A 13,778-nucleotide genomic window follows, 5' to 3' on the forward strand; every position below is an offset into this window, starting at 1 on the left:
TTTGCATCTAAATCTTAGTCTTGCCATTCATTTAAGTCTTGTATTTTTTTTGTGATGAGAGATGTTAATGAAAACTGAGAGATTGCAAATAAACTTGGTTTTGTTTCTTTCTTTCCAATGGGTGTAAGCTTTACTCCCTTCATTACAATATTTCATATTTCCCCTATTTTGTACAAGTTAGTTTCTGTGCTTTTCAATACTATGAGAGAAGCTTGAGATTTGGTTAATAAGAGCGATTGATTAGTAATTAATATGAGTATTGTGAAATCTCAATCACTTGGGCAATCTAGGTATTGTTAGGTTAATCACACTCTCTCTTCTTAGGCAGTGTACATTAGTAGATAGTTCAACATTGTAGTTTCTTGCATTTAGGGGATAAAATAGATTACACAATAGACATAATATGAGCTTAAAAATGACTCACTCACATTCATGTTTGTGAAGGTTGTGAGCAATCACTTAAAACTATCCTAGAGATTTTCTTGAAGTGTGAATCCAATCTAGATACACCTCTCCTACTCTCTAGTTAAGAGCATACCCCTAAAACCAACTAATCTATTGAAAAAAAAATCATTGCAAATATTTGCACTACAAGGTGTTGAGTTGTCATTATGCATGATGCTAAACAATAGGAATTCTTTTGAACTCCTCTCTTGAAAAGTCAAATTTGTGAATCAACTCCAAGGTTCTGGGTGATCTTATGACCTACTGGAATCCGTTCAGTTGAAGATAAATGTTTTTTCTCACATGGAGGCCTTCGCTGGTTCATTTGATTTTAGATGAGATGTATAATCTACACACTACTTCAAAGTAAAACAAGCAAAAGAACTATGTTTTTGTATTTTTTATATTTTTCAATGAATGCAATCTAACAATACAACTAATATGAATTCCTAAACTAACAAGGGGTTGGTAAAGAAAATAACAAAACTTTTGAAGCCAATAACATGAAAGTAAAAATCCTAATGGACATAAGCTATAGAAAACAACATGTCTATGAGTTAAGCTTTTGAACAAATTGGTGGATAACCAATGAAAATAGGAGTAGCACTTCCTTGATTCCACTGATGCAATCATTGATAGAAAAATTAATAACCATATGATGTTTCACTCTTCATCAAATCACAAGTCCACAAAAGGTGCACTCATGCAAGACAAGGAGTTATGCAGGCACAATTTGATGATTTCTTCTTGAGCTAGATACATCAGTAGAATTTTTTAAACTGTAGCAAACACCGAAACTAAAATATCGCACAACCAAAAATAATGCAATAAACTTTTGGCTCAATCACAATTTCATGAACATAAATTCACAAAACAATGACACATTTAGGCAAGAATCACTATACTCCAAATGCGAGCACCAAAAGCATATTCTTATTGAAAAATAAAGCTAACCCTAAATACATATTACAATGTTGTATTTATAAGAAATCATCTCCTTAGGGTGTTTAGTATCCAAGGGATTGAAAACTTTGAGTAAATTTCCTTTCAGTATTTCATTTTTCCTACGAAGTGTCATTAGTTCTGCCCCCTCTTGCTCCAAACTTCTAAACACCTCCTTCATCCCCATCATGACCATCAACCTAGTTGTATCTAGTGTGGGCCTCTAGAGCATAACCTCTCTAATCTAATAATCTTGGGGACCCAAATCTTCTATTTCCAAATCAAGAGGAGGGATAGCCTCTTGTGCAAATAAATATTGATTTTGGTCACTATTGATGAATGCCAATGCTCTGGCCTCTCTTGAGGGGGACTCAAGTTTCCTCAAAACCTCAATCAACTCAATCATATCCTCTTCATCAGCATTGAATTGTGGCCTTTTACTTCTGATCATTTCCTTGCATAACCACCTTAGGACTTGTTCCACTAAAGTCCTGCCTCTTGAAGATGAAGGATTTTGTTCTGCCACCCCTTTTCCCTTATCACTCCTTTTTGAAGTTTTCTCCTTCTGTGATGGCTCTTCCTCTATAATTTTAGTCTTAGTTGAGCCCATAGTTCTTACCTCAGTGTCTTAGGGAGCTTGTTGAGGATATTGAACCATTTTCCTTTCCTCAAACACTTCATTGGTTGATATTCATTGAGGTTATTCCTTTTGAATTTGTTCTTCTTCAGTACCTGGAGGTAGGGGATTAGTAGAGCCTTTGTCAAAAATTGCAACCTACGATGGGGATGAAGGATTTATTTCTAGACCCTATGGTTCTAGTGGTATCTGTGACCAATCTTCCTATTGGGGCTTAGTTGTCAGGGTATCCTAAATCTTATCTCCCACCAATTCTATCCCCACAAGCATAAAATCAAAATATGACATCTTGAATATATCATTTCCCTCTACATCCTACTCATCAATCCATTGTTGCATTTCATCCTCAGATGTAGTCATCTACAGAGGTTCTTCTAGAATTGATGGTGGTGTAACACTGGAACTTCTTCTTCTTTCCTATTCTATGGCTCTAGCTAGTTGGGTTCTTCTCATTAAAGGCACATCCTCCTCCTCCTCTTCCTCTCCTTTAGGAATGGGTTCTGGGATAGATGGGAATGACACTACCCTCTTGATCACCCTTTACCTTTTCTTAACAGGAGTCTTAATCTTTTTTCCTTTCTTAGCCATGGTAGGGGATACTTGATTTGCCTGACTAGGCAGAGAGACCTCTTGAACTTCAACCTCTATCTCCATTTCACTAGGTGTAGTAGTTGGTGGAAGTTGTAGATCAATCTGAAATTGTGGTGTCCCAGTATCCTCCATCCTTGTATATTTTCTTCCTCTTGTTGTGCGGGTGTCAAGATTTCACCCTTTTCTAGTTTGGCTCTCTGAGGAGAACTCCTCTTTCTTTTTCCCTTTCCTTTTCTCTCCTAAGGGAGATAGTATCCAACTAGTTTGTCCATTTGGTATACTATTTTGGGCCTAATGGGCAACTGAGATGCAAAGGTAGGGATGGTGACCTTCTTCCCTCTACCTTTCACTGGGTAGGCTTGTGCATGAAAAACCACTATCTTAGGTATTGGATCAAGTTTAAATGGTTTCCTAATCCAATCCTATGTTATTTTGATAATGTGCCTCACCCGATGATTAATATCATCAATCTCTTCCCTATCAACCTCTACATTCATAATGGGTTGTTCCCTAATTTTATCTTCATTGAATAAAGGGTCAAGCAACTCCCCTAAGTCTTCTTGCAATATCTACAATGAAATCTTTATCTTTAAATCCTTTTCTACAAAATACAAAGTCATCCTACAATAATCTTTGATACAAACATTGTAGTCATTTGTCGCATTCATCCAATGGTCTTTAATGGTTTCTTCATGCTAGAATTCCTTGCCTACCAGACATTGGACTCTCCCAATATTATCAAAGCACGACCTTGAAGAATTTTACTCTTCTAGGGGATATTGATCCCATTCACACTCAAAATAAGGAATATCCTACTTCCACTTTACTTGAAAAGGTCCTATGATCATAGGCCATGTCCAACATGGTCTACACTATTTCCTAACCCTGTCATATGTAGACTCAAGTTGTCAAGTAATCTCCAAAAGAATAAGTCTATCACTAGGATATCTTTGGAGCTTCTTTAGATTGATGGTGGCACCAACTACCCTAAGATATGTGAATGTTCTAAAATGAATGTAATATGCTCTAAGTGTCATTATTTATGCCACTATCTCCTCTAATAACCTCTTCACATAATTTCCTTCTATGAATTTGACTATGGAAAATATGAAGGCAACAATGACAATTCTATATTCCTTTCTCTGCCCTAAGAGTCTCTTCTTCACCAATTATGGATAAATAATATATGGCCAAGCATTGGGATCCTACATGCTGCCTCTTTTATATAGCCCTGCGTAGTTTTTTGCCCTTGTGGCTATTAAGTACACTAGGTAGGATGTCATGTAGAACTTCTTTTTGTCCTTAACCACCTCCAACTATTCACATAAGTTTTCACTCAAGGTGGTGGCCTAGTAAAGTGGTATCCTTGCCATCTTGATGGTCTCAATAAAGTGCACTATGAAGATATTTAGGTGCCTAGCTGCTAGTAGACCCATTACTCTACTTAGAAGTATGATTTAGTACCCAATATCTTCCTTCATATATCCCCTTGTCATGTCCACTTTACTGGTTATCTTCCCCAGAGAAGTCTTCTCTATAAGATAAGAGGATTGGATGATCTCAGAAGCCTCTTTTAAGTTCTCTTTGTACCACCTTTCTATTATCTCATAGGTTAACCTGATAAATTGATCTACCCTTGGGAGATGTAATACTCTCTCAATGTTGTTGGGTCATAGATTGAGAATGATCTCTCCTATAACACTCTTAACAACCCTCTCTTCAAAACAAAATGTTGTGCAAGTGTCATAATGAGCTCTAGAGATTGTACTGACACTGAGTGAGATGCTGCATTCACTAAACCTGAACAAATCAAAGTGAAAACCATAGTAGATCTCTTAGTGGGTTTGTTACATATCTTCAAAAACTCTCCCAAATCTGTGTGCCCTAACTCTGTATCTTTGATTTCAGAGTAATCATCATGAAACCTTGATTTCTCTAGAGGAATGCCTTGGAACTTGAAGACGATGGGTTTTGGTGCCATTTTCTCACCCATGGAGGCTAAAGAGGATGCCATTATATCTACACAAAAAGCACCCATTAGCCCAAAATTAAAAAGAATATAAAAAATTCAAACCCTAGTGTTAATACGAACAAAATCTTCAAAATGAAACTACTCAAAAACAAAAAAAAAACTTGTATTTTGCCCATAAAAGGAAAAATAAAATGGCACACCTGGCACACCTAAAAAAAAAATCAAATGATAAGGTGCACACCAGCACACCTAATCAAGTGTGCTAGTGCACACCTATTCTTACAATTGGGTGTGTTAGAGGGTTCGATGTGCATTAACGCACCAAATTGGGTGCACCAATGCACACCACCTCATTTTGTGTCTTAAGTTTTACATATGGGTACGCTAATGTGCACCCATTTTGGGTGTTTTTTTTTTTTTTTTAATGGGCCGCATCGTAGCACATCCAGTTAGGTTTAGGTTTATTTTCAAGCTTTTAAAACATGTAAAGAATATTGGTGCACACTAGTGCACCAAGATAGGTGCACTAGTGCACACCAAAATTCATGTCTTTGTGTTGTTATTCATGTTTTCCACAAATTGAGGGAGTGAGGAGAGATGGTGGTGAAGTTTGCACCTGAATAGGTGGACAACTGTAGAGAGGAGTCTAGGGGTGGGGCTCGAATACATAGAAGTTGCGATGTGAGAGCTTGGAGCGAAGATAAAAAAAAAGAAAACAAGTGAATAAGAAATGTGGGGGAGGGGGGTCATACATAGGTCGAGGTCCCTTAGGATTTTGTAGAGGTGTGCAACTATGTAGGTGCATTGCTATGCATCTGCATATCAAAAATTTTCATCTATTTAGCACACTCGCACACCTCATTAGGTGCGTTGGTGCACCCTTTATTTTTTGTAATCTTGACTTGTTTCTCCTACCACATGATCTTCAATAACTAATTTTCCCTATCAAGGCCTGGGATGTGAAGTAGGGGGCTAGGTAAGACCTCAAAATGACTCAAACCTTGGACTAGGGCCTCAAAAGAAGCTAAAAACAAAGTAGGGGGTCCCCATTTCTGATTGAAATGGGGTGTGCATTGTGGAACCACAACACAAGGGAGTTCTACCTTTTAATTCAGGGGTCTCTAATAGATTACTACATTGACCCATTCTATCATTAACCATTTTGTTTTCCTCCATATTAGGCATATTAGAGGTCAAGGTATCAACCAAAATCCAAGGAAAATTAATTGTTAACCAACACATACCTATGCCTACTAGTATTTCTTCTGATCCTACCATTAGCACATTGGTTCAAACTATCACCTCTTTACAAAAATAACTTGCTCAATTAACTCAATCTGAGTACAATATTCCTACATGTTATGTTTCTAATTCCCTTTCCTTAGATATCCTTATTGTTATTATTCTATAAAATGTTGAGGTACCTCATCTTGAGACTTATAATGGTAATGGAGATCCCATGATTCTTTTTAAAACTTTCCATATTATATGTATTAATTTTGCTAATAACTATAGGCTTATGGCTAAGTTGTCCCTGCATACTTTAAGGATAGATTCTTACAATAGTATTTCTCTCTACCTCCTTATTCTATCAATTCTTTTCAAACTCTTGCTAATGCTTTCATTCAACAGTTTCAAAATAATATTGGTCCTCAAATTTGTTCAAATGATTTAATGCATTCTAAGTAGAATTTAAAGAGAAAGTTACTAAATTTATTGGTAGATTTAAAAATTTGTATGCTTAAATTTCTTATCTTGTGCCTGATCATTATATTCAACGTATCATTATTTCTAATTTACAAAAATACATTAGGGATAAGATTCTCCTTATTTTGAGTATACCTCCTTTTTACACCTATGTGTCATGCTTCACCATTACTAGTTACAAGTGAGTCAACTCAAGAGCTCTAATCTGATGGCTCCTATTTCTCATGAAAAGAGTGATGTAATTGAAAATTCAAACGAGTTCCCTAAACCTAATAATTTCATCTAAATGAAGTCGACAAATACAATTGATGATCAAGGGGCTACTATGTCCCAATGTACGACTACTTTTTCCTTTGTAATTTTTCCTAATCATCAATATACTCAATTATCTGATCCTTTGAGGTGATGATCAAGTTGATTCATGATCATGTTCTCAAATTTCCTCTTGTTCATCCTATTGATACTAGTAAACTATTGCCTAAGTCTTTTGATTCCAATACCTTTTATCATTATCACCATTACATAGGTCATGACACTCAAAAGTTTTATGGTTTGAAGAATACTATTTAGGACATTAATGATTCTAATGCTATATCTATTGATGCTCAACTTAATAACATGAATATATTTGTTGCACCACCTAATCAAAATTTGTAGATTTACACTAACCCTTTACCTTCTCACTCAATGAATGTTATTAATCAACCTTATTCTTTTGATCATCATATTTATCATGATGAGAAGATACAAGGAGCAAATCATGTGGTTAATCATGTTGAGTTAGAACCAAAACCTTCAATTTCTTCTCCACTTGAACTTGAATAGACACTTATTATTAGATTTAGTTAGTCTGATATGTTTAAGGAACCTAATGGTCCTATTTACATCAATACTAGAGTTTCTCATATTCCCTCTTCAGGTACTTTGGTTGATCCTTCCTTTGCTATGAATGTTATCACCAAAGAGAATTTTTTTAACAAAGGGGTGAATAAAGATACTTATGATTCTACTCCTATACAGATTCAAAATTCTAATGGTTTCCTTTATCATCCTTAAGATTCTATCACTTTGAAGGTTACTTTATCAAGGAAATCTATTTTTACTAACTATTTTGTTATTCCTAATTCAGATCAATTTCAAGTTAAGCTTGGTTTTCCATGGCTCTCTTCCATGAAATTCATAACTTATCCTATTCATTAATGTCTTATAATTCCTCATGATGGAAACATTATTAATATTAATCGTTCTCTTTATAAACTATTGTGTCCAAGAGATTATGTTGAGATTGGTTATTATTGGTCATCTCATCCTAAAAAACTACCTACTCATCCTGATCATCTCTATATAAACTATCAACAACATAAAGTAGATAAGATCATGGAGCCAAGTCTTCCTAAGTGTTGTTCACCTAAAACTATCTTACCTACTACTCCTACCTCGAAACCCATTCTTCCCTCTATATCTACTCAATTTATTAATTTGCCTTCTTCAAAACCTATGGTAATTGATCCCAATCCTTCTACCTTGTCTCATAAGACTATTTTTAATCAACATGCTCATCAACGTCGCAATAATTATCAAGCTAAAGCTAAGGCTACAACATGTTCTCTTGTTTCTCAAATTTCATCTCCTTCTCAACCTTTAGTTTCCTTTGATCAAAACTTGCATAACTCTTTGGAGAAAGTTAAACAAGGTAACATTACGTGATTGGATAAACATAACAATTCTATTCATATTTTAGATTTAGTTAATCTAGATACTTTAGATGATAGTAGCAATTATGATCTAATTAATATGGATAGTGATTTTCCTAACATGCTTTCTACCAAGCTTACAATCACTCCAAGTAATGAACATAGTGACTCTCAAAATCCTTTCTTAGAACTGGTTGTGATTCCTACTACAATGGATATTGTTCCTCTCGTCAGTTTCCATCCTTCCCCTAGCATTTTAGACCAAGATGGGGGGGGGGGGCACACAAAGCACTTGATGTTGACTTTATTCATCATTGTAGTATTTTTGTTTTCCCCCATATTGTGTTTTAGTTTTATCTTTTGATTTCTTTAGATGATTCTTGTTTCTTTTTTGAGCTCAAGAGGATAAATTAATTGCCCTTTCATTTAAAATTTTCTATTTGTATCTCTCTTCTTCTACATGTTATGTCATACTTGTTCTATTTTTCATATCAATGATCTTTTGTAGTCTTATTGGTCACTTATTATATGGTAGCATTGATTATTTTTGGTCTCCATGTTATTGGCCCAAAAAGAATCCTCTTTGTAGTTCTTCTATGCCTTTTCCTTTATTTTTTCGTAGTTCTACCTCCTTTGGGGAATGATGATATTTTCATACTTGATATAATGTTACATGTTATCATATGATCTTATTGACCCCAAATTTAGTTGACCCCTTTTGTTCTCTTTCTTTTTGTCATGTGGTTATTCTCCTTGATATGTTTCTCTTCTTGGGGGCATGTTATAGTGGAAAATTTATTTAGTGGATGCATGCACACTTCCATTAAAGTTATTGCTTTTGTTAAGGAATTTTCAATCACTTTAATGTAGGGACATAAACTCCACTCATTTTTCGATGGAATACAAATACAAACTATGTGTATAACTTGGAGTACTTCAAAACTTAGTGCTGGTATGATTTATAAGGTATACCCATATATATTCATTTCTATTTCATGTTTATCCCTTGTCCTACTTTTTCTTTCTAATTTCTAGGATTTGTTTCAGGGGGTTGGTCTCTTTTCTTTTTGGATCTCTCTAAACTATTGATAGTTTGGGAGGCCCTATCCTTCTTTTGACCCTTCTTTTGACTACTAACATTTTGGGAAGCCTAATCTTGTTCTTGATCCATTAAGGAAACATGTATTCTTATCCTTGGGAGACTTTTTAATTCTTCTTTTTGGGATATGGAGTCACCTTGAAGTTGAGTCCCTTGATGGATTGACTAGCATGCCACACACACTTTCTAGACCATTTGGTTCATCCTTTGATGGGTTGACTAGCATGCCACATAAACTTGCTAGACCATTCAATGCCATCCCCTTTTATTTTGCGGAGATCTTTCCCCCTTTCTTTTGTTTTCTTGTGTTTCACAATAAGACACATTAACTTTATATATTGGGAAAGTAACTACACCCTTTTTGTAGTACTTATCTCTCTTATTGTGATTCTAGATGTGATAAAGACTCAAGTTTATTAGGGGCTTGATGATTTATATTTCTCCTAAATTATGATAGATTTTTCTCTTTTTCTCCTTCTCTACTTTATTGAGAGTTTGAGAAAACTCATACTCTCACTAAAGTGGGGCCTTAATATACTATCTTGAAATGGATGCACTTTCATTTTAAGACCTTTGAGATCCCTCTTTATAATTCCCTCTTCAAACCATGGATATTCTTGTGCTTGATCTCCTTTTTCTCCTACCTTCTTCCTCTTTCCACCCCTATCTCTCTAGCACCTACATTTTCTTTTTGTGGCACTTAGGACTAGAGCTCTAGGACTAGTTTGACTTAGGTTGACCTAGTGCTCCCAAGTAAACCTAGTCTTGGACTAGGTCGACCCAAGTTGACCTAGTCCCTAGTAATTCTATAGCTCAAGGCCCAAAAGGCCTTGGGGGTTTAATTAGTTTTTGACTATTATCCAGTTGGCTTGTATTGTTTTCCCACTCAAAAAGTCATATATAAGGAGACTTATAGGCTTCAATTTCATATGATACATTCTCAAGCATCCCATGCACTCAATATATTCTCTCAATTTCTTCCTTTTTCATTCAAGGAGATCAATTAATCAAGTTTTCCAAGCATTTAAGAAAGAAGACTTCTATCTAGGGTTGGAGAATCCTTTGTGATCATTTCCTCTTCAAGATCTAGCTTATTGTTGTCCATCAAGGGAGGAGATCTATATTGAAGCATTATTTATCTTCTTCATTGATGCAATTCTATATCCATGGCACCATGATAAGATAATGATAGATCTATTACAAAGAATGGAGATACCCTACATTCCCAATTCAAGATCTACATTATGTTTACATACATACAAGGGAGGTGAATCCTAATTTTTATCTTGTCTTTCAATAATTAACATTTACATTTCTAAATTATGACTAATTCCTTACCTTATGGCTTGACTAGGTCAAGCTCCATAAAACCTCAACCCCCAAACCTTTCTTTTCTATGTTGATTGATAGTTTGGGAGAAAAAAATATTATAGATCTGGAACCTATAGTTCACAAGCTTTTTGGAGTTGTTAGTTATAGATCACCAGACTACATCAACTTGGTTGTAGGACATCTTCCCAAGCTGACCTAGTCCATTAGTCTTAGATTCTAGGGAGATTTATGGGTTTTATTTAGTTCATTATTTTATTTTGAGATATGTAGATGGATATTCAGATATAGTTTAGATCTATGAGTTTTGGAGAAAAAACACATCTTGTTCTATACATTTCAAGGTGAGTCTTTTATATTTTATTTCCTTTCATATCTTTACCCTAGATTTATATCTTAATTTGGCTGATTGTCTTTACATAGCATCTAGATTTACATTATTTAAGAAAATAGTTCAATTTCTCATTCACGTTATCCTATTAAGGGCCAACTAGAGTACATTTTCCTTATATTTCATTCCTCTTTATAATTTGAATTTAGTATTAACTTACTTATTCCTTTGGGTCCTAGCTAATATAAGTTGGATCATAAGTGGAATCATGCTTGGAAATTCCCCTCTTCCCCTTACACACATATTTGAATGGCTTAGTGAGCTTGTAAAGTGGAAGTCTACATCTTATTTGAAGTGATTCCATTTTACCACTAACCAAATAATAGTTTACTTAAAGTTGAAAATGCTTTCAAGATATCTCTAACTATTGGAAGTTCAAAGAAGAATAAGTTTAGTAGAGAGGAAAGTGATTCAGATGATATTGAAGCATTAATGGATAGGAGGCTACTGAGGAGAAAAGAAAAATTCAAAGGTAAATTACCTTTGATATGTTTCAAATGGAATGAAGTTGGTCATATTGAATCTAGATATCTTAAAAAGAGTAGGAGGTTTATGAATGACAAGGGAGAGAATAAATACTGAAGGAAAAAAGATTACAAAGACAAGGGAAAAATGTCATGTTACATTTATGAGGAAGAAAACTTTGAGTTAGGATTAGATGATGAAGTGAGGAATTTGTATATGTTTTTGTGAAAGAAGATTTGGAGGAAAGGTATGAAGAAGAAAAATCTCTTATATCTCATGTTAGTAAAAATGATACATGGCTTATTGATAGTGGTTATTCCAATCACATGATGGGTGATATTGATAAGTTTGATAAATTAAAGGAATATGATGGTGGAACTATAAAGCTTGGAAATGATATTCCATATCCTAATAAAGGTAGAAGATCACTAATGTTGAATAACAAGATCATATGTGATGATTCTTACATGGTTCAAGGTATGGAGTATACTTTGTTGAGTGTTGCACAATTGAATAATATAGGTCATCAATTGAATTTTATGAATAGAATGGTGAAAATCTATGACGCTGAGGGGAAGTTGATTGAAATTGTAGAGAAAACAAGACATAATCTATTTTACCTGGATCCCACTATAAGTATATGGCTATTTTCTAAAGTTGAAGATGTTTGGTTATGGCATAAGAGACTTTGTCATGTAAATTTTGATCATATGATTAAAGTGAGAAGGAAGAAGAAAGTGAGATTCTTACTAGACTACCATAAAATTGATAATGCTACATGTAAATAATGGCAAATTGGTAAGATGAATAAGTCAAGTTTATCAAGAAAGTCACACTCATCTAATGACATATAGGAATTGGTTCATACTAATCTTTGTGTTCCAGTGAAATTTGAAAGTCATTATGGTGAAAGATAATTTATTTTATTTTTTGATGATTATTTAAGTATAATGACTATGATGTTTCTAAAAGTTAAATCTGATGCATTTCAAATATTCAAGTTGTACAAGGAAAAAGTGGAAAAGGAAACTGGTAAGTAGTTAAAATGTTTAAGATTTAATAGAGGTAGTGAGTTTATGTTTGATGAATTTTCTAACTTTTGTATTGAGCATATAATTAAAAAGAAAGTATATGTACCTAGAAGTCCACAATAGAATGGTATTGTAGAGAAAAGGAACACATCCATTGTTGATTGTGCTAGAAGACTACTAATTGAGTAAAGAATTGTACAAATATTCCAGAGAGAAGATATAAGAATTACTTTATACACCCTCAATCCAGTTCTGCTAAAGGAAGGCACAATCAAGACACCATATGAAATCTAGAATGGACACACACCAAATGTAATTTATTAAAAAATATTTGGAAGTAGGTGTCATATTCATAAGGATTCTAAAAATGGGAATTTTGATTCAAACTTAGATGACGAGATATTCCTAGGCTACTCTACTAGGAGTAAAGCATATGAATGTTTGAATAAAGTGATAAACATGATGGTTGAAAGTGAAAACATAATAATTGATTAGTTTGTAGATAATAATAATGAGGAGAGAAAAAAAGAACCTGGAGATTACCAAGAAATGTCTATGTACAAAATGAAGCACTTGATACTTTACCCATGCACCTAACTAAGTCACTATAGTGGTACACTAAATAATAGCAAAGAATAATCAAGCATTAACCTGAAGTAACTGAGCCATAGATATATCTCCCCAAGTATATTTTTGAGCATCAACTGAGTGATCATAGTGTTGAAGAATGAAGAAATGAGCCTATTTTTAAGAAAGTATATTAGAAGGCACTAATCACAAAATCAAATAATTAGAGAGAATTTTTTGGGAGTCATGAGAATAAGTATGTTGAAAGATAATACATGTTTTATTTGTGAGTTTGAGCCTAGAATTGTAAAATATGCACTTGAAAATGAAGATTGGATCAATGCAATGAATGAAGAGACATATCACATTGAGAAGAACAACACATGGACACTAGTACCAAAACCTAGAGATAAGAATGTGATTGGAACAAAGCAGATTTTCAGAAACAAGTTGAACAAGAAAGGAGAAGTTGTAAGAAACAAGGCCATACTTGTATGTAAAGATTATGCACAAGAAGAATTAATTGACTATGGAGAAATCTTTGCACCTATTGCAAGATTAGAAGGAGTAGAACAACATTGGCATATGCTACATAAAAAATATGCAAAGTCCACCAAATGGATGCCAAGTTGGCATTTTTGAATGGAATTATAGAGGAAGAGGTCTACATTGATCAATCTAAAGGATTTGTGGAACTAGATTAGAGACATGGTATGAAAAATGAACATAGCTTTGTATGGATTGAAGCAAGCACCAAGGGCATGGTATGAAATATTTTATTCCTATTTTATTATAATTGGATTCATTAGAACTAGTGATAACAATAATTTGTACCTAAAGAGTGAAGTAGAAAATAAGGTATTAATAGAAGAAATATTTATTGATGATATTATATTCGAAGGAAATAAA

This window comes from Cupressus sempervirens, chromosome 6, assembly GCF_028749045.1.
Source record: "Cupressus sempervirens isolate cs-2001-9-10 chromosome 6, ASM2874904v1, whole genome shotgun sequence".
NCBI lineage: Eukaryota > Viridiplantae > Streptophyta > Pinopsida > Cupressales > Cupressaceae > Cupressus > Cupressus sempervirens.